Here is a 4,043-nt window from a genome sequence, read left to right as displayed (position 1 = left end):
TGGCAATTGTTGAAATCACACACACACAGGCTTTGGGCAAACGCTGGAGGTGGAAATGACTGGAAGTAGTAGGTGGCAACTGAGGAGGCATTAAGAGGGCTCAGCTTCATGGTCAAGGAGACTGTCTGGTTCTGCTTTCATTTGATTAGCACCAGTTCCCAATCCCTTCTCCCAGGATAGTATTTCCAGCCTCATATTTAGAGAGGCCTTTGAGATGTTCCCCGGGAACATGGGTGCTGATCCTTCCCTCTCAGGTCACTGGAGCTGCCAGAGACCTGGTGTTCAAAGCCCCATCTGAGGGACTTTGCAGCCCCACTTTCACCTGCCAACCTCCCACCCCCATCCTAGAACCCATCACTGCTTTATGGACTATTGAGGCTGGCTCTCCCACAGTATTTGCATTTTAATGAAAGCTAAAGCCATTATAAGATAAAGCAGCCATTCCCAAACCCAGATAAGGATCAGAATTGTTCATTCTATCAGTTTTCTCCGTCATCCAAGAATGAGGAGAACGTGGGCAATTTGAGAGTATTATCCTATATTTTAATTTATCTTTTATTATTCTTTTATGACACAGGGCTTACAACAGGTGGTAGTACTTGTGATTTTTAATGTCCTATTTGACAGAATAAAATATTGACAACCATACGTGGATCCTCAAAATAGGTGTTTTTGGAAAATTTTGCCAGGGTATCAAATCTAAGTGTCTGGGAGCTGAGCTAAAAAAGACTGGATTAGGGGCTTGGGGCCAGATGAGTCAGAATGTGTGTATGTGCATGTGTGCGCGTGTGTGTGTGTGCGCGTGTGTGTGTGTGTGTGTGCGCGTGTGCATGCATGCACATGCGCTCATGTGGGGGCACTGGTGAAATAGGGAGGTTTATCAGCAGAGATTTCCCTCTCTCTGAAATAGCCCAGGACTACAACTAGACCATGGATAAGAAACTAGGAGGTGGCCCAGGCACTGTCTCATCCGATCTCCTTATATCACAGATGAGGAAACCGAGGCCCAAGGAGGCAGAATAACTGGCCAAGCAACATGGTGAGTCAGTGGCCCAGGATCTGGCCATCATACACTGAGGGTACCTCCTGCTATCCCCACATGCACCTTATTCCTGGGTTGGCCCCTAAAGCAAACATCACAGTGGGTGTCATAGGATAGTCAGGGTCGGTCTTGGCCTGCTATCTAGTGCTTCCTTAGTAGGGACCATTTGTTTACTTCAGGAAAGTCAAAAACAGCCCTACTGACCATCAGACAAGAAGTTCCCAAAGGAACCAAGGCCATGATCAGGGAGCACCCAGACAAGGCCATGGGGCCAGCCTCTTAGGGGGACAGCTGTCTCCCTGTTTTAACTCTCCCACCTCCCAGGTAAAAACTAAGCCCCCAGCCATGAATAGCCTCCCTTCTAGGCAGTGCCAGCCCCAGGTTAGCCTCTGCTTCCCCAGCTTCTCCTCCAAATCACTCAGCACCAACCTCTAAGACGCACTCCCAGAACTCTTCTTTCCAGACACTCTGGGGAATTTTTGGTAGGTATGTTCTCCTTTGCTGCAGCAAACTAAAGCCTAAATGTTTTATTACAGGTGTGTTCCTGGTGGCATTTGATTGCTGGGCTTTGAACATCCCACAGATATTTGATCCACAGTATTCCAGGCAATGTAGTGAAGAAAAGCAACAAACCCTGAAACAGTGTGACTTAAGGATACACATGTGATCAATGGAAAAGACTTGAGCGTCCGGAAGTAAAATCGTGCCCATGGTCAAGTGGTTTCAGCAAGGGTAAAAGGACCATTCAATGGGGGGAACGAATAGTATTTTCAACAAATGATGATGGGACAACTGGAGAGCCATATGCAAAAAACGAAGTTGGGCCCTTATCCAACATCATTAAGTAACGTCAGTAACGTGAAATGGAACAAAGAACTAAACATAAAAGCTAACACTATAAAACTCTCGGAAGGGAACCCAGTAATAGATCTTCATAATGTAGGATTTGACAATGGATTCTTAGCTGTGACACCAAAAGCACAGGTAACAAAAGGAAAAATAAACTGGACTTCATGGGAAGGGTGAAACTCGTGTGCTTTAGAAGACACTGTCAAGAAGGCAAGAGGCCAAGCGCTAGAATAGGGCGAGATACTTGCAAATCAGATCTCCAGAGAGGACTTGTATCTAAAAGAACTCTTAGAGGGTTTCCCTGGTGGGCCAGTGGTTAGGAGTCTGCCTGCCAATGCGGGGGATGTGGGTTCAATTGCTGGCCCGGGAGGACCCTAATGCCTTGGAACAACTGAGCCGGTGCTCCACAACAAGAGAAGCCACTGCAATGAGAAGCCCACACACGGCAACTAGAGGGTAACCCCTGCTCGCCACAGTCAGACAAAACCCGTGCACAGCAAGGAAGACTCGGCACAGCAAAAATTGTTTAAAAACTCTTACAACATGTTAATTAAAAGAGACAAACCAATTTAAAAATGGATAAAAGATCTGAATAGAAATTTTTCCAAGGAAGATATATAATAGCTGCTGCTGCTGCTGCTGCTAAGTCGCTTCAGTCATGTCCGACTCTGTGCGACCCCATAGACAGCAGCCCACCAGGCTCCCCTGTCCCTGGGATTCTCCAGGCAAGAACACTGGAGCGGGTGGCCATTGCCTTCTCCAATATAATAGCTAATAAACACATAAAAAGACACTTGGCATCCTTAGTCATCAGGAAATGCAAATCAAAACTACAGTAAGATATTATGTCGCACCCACTAGGAGAGTTATCATCTAAAAATCAGATAACAAGCGTTGGTGAGGATGTGGAGAGACTAAACCCTCAGACATTCGTTCTGGGAACGTAAAATGGTACAGCCACTTTGGAAAGCAGTCGAGCATAAAGAGCTAAACATAGTCACCATGTGACCCAGCACTTCCACTCCTAGATGTATAAGAGAAATGAAAACATATGTCCACACAAAAACTTGTATATGAATATTTATAGCAGCATTATTCACGCTAGCCAAAAGGTGGGGGGAAAACGTCTGATGAATGGATAAACAAAATGTAGTATCCATGCAATGGAATCACATTCAGCCGTAAGGACTGAAGCACTGTTGCATGCTACAGCGTGGATGAACCTTAAAAACACCATGTTCAGTGAGGGAAGTCGAGCACAAAATACCACAGACTGTGAGTCATCGATATGAAATGTCCAGAGTAGGGAAATCTATAAAGACAAAGATTAGTGACTTGCAGGGGAGGGGGCTGAGTAGAGGGTTAGGAGGTGGTAACTGAAGGGTATGGGGCTTTATGAGGTGTTATAAAATTGACCTGTTGTAGGGGACTTCCCTGGTGACCCAGCGGTTAAGACTGCACTTCCAATACAAGGGGCGTAGGTTCAGTTCCCGGTCAGGGAACTAAGACCCCACATGCCGCATGGCCAAATTTAAAAACTGGTGATGGTTGAACTTATCTGTGAATATACTAATTCAACAAATTCTGAGTAGGTTTGTGGCGTATAAATTATATCTCAATTATTTTAAAACAAAATGGACTCAGCCCTTCCCTATGCAGGCTCCATTCCAGAGAAGAAAGTCTGCAGAAAGCACAGCGCCCCCCAGACGGAGAGTTCCCACGTGACACAAGCCCTTGAGGGAGACAGCCGGGGCCATGAGGCGCGGCAAAGATGACTGGGGAACTGGTGTTAGTGAAGGCTGCTCTGGGGAAGTGACTTTTTAAAAATATCTTATTTTACAGCTTTACTGATGTGAAGTTGTTCAGTCATGTCCAACTCTTTGTGACCCCATGGACTGTAGCCTACCAGACTTCTCTGTCCATGGGATTTTCCAGGCAATAGTCCTGGAGTATGATTGCCATTTCCTTCTCCAGGGGATCTTCCCAACCCAGGGATCAAACCCAGGTCTACCGCATTGTAGACAGACCCTTTACTGTCTGAGCCACCAGGGAAGTCCACAGCTTTACTGAGTTATATATTAAATTCAAATGTGCAAGTCAATGATATCTAGTAAATTTACAATGTCATGCAACCATCGCTATAGTCCAGTCA

General features: G+C 45.8%; 1 long non-coding RNA gene across 1 annotated transcript; it reads left to right on the top strand.

The window, feature by feature from the left end:
• Nucleotides 1-924: 924 nt before the first annotated feature.
• Nucleotides 925-2,415, top strand: LOC120869820. Its single transcript, XR_005722636.1, has 2 exons — nucleotides 925-1,039; nucleotides 1,579-2,415. It is a non-coding gene; the product is annotated as an uncharacterized LOC120869820 (long non-coding RNA).
• The last annotated feature ends 1,628 nt before the right edge of the window (nucleotides 2,416-4,043 follow it).

This window comes from Oryx dammah, unplaced genomic scaffold (assembly GCF_014754425.2).
Source record: "Oryx dammah isolate SB20612 unplaced genomic scaffold, SCBI_Odam_1.1 HiC_scaffold_11, whole genome shotgun sequence".
Taxonomy (NCBI): Eukaryota; Metazoa; Chordata; class Mammalia; order Artiodactyla; family Bovidae; genus Oryx; species Oryx dammah.
Note: the sequence above shows the minus strand (reverse complement) of the source record. Positions and strands in the feature narration are given on the sequence as shown.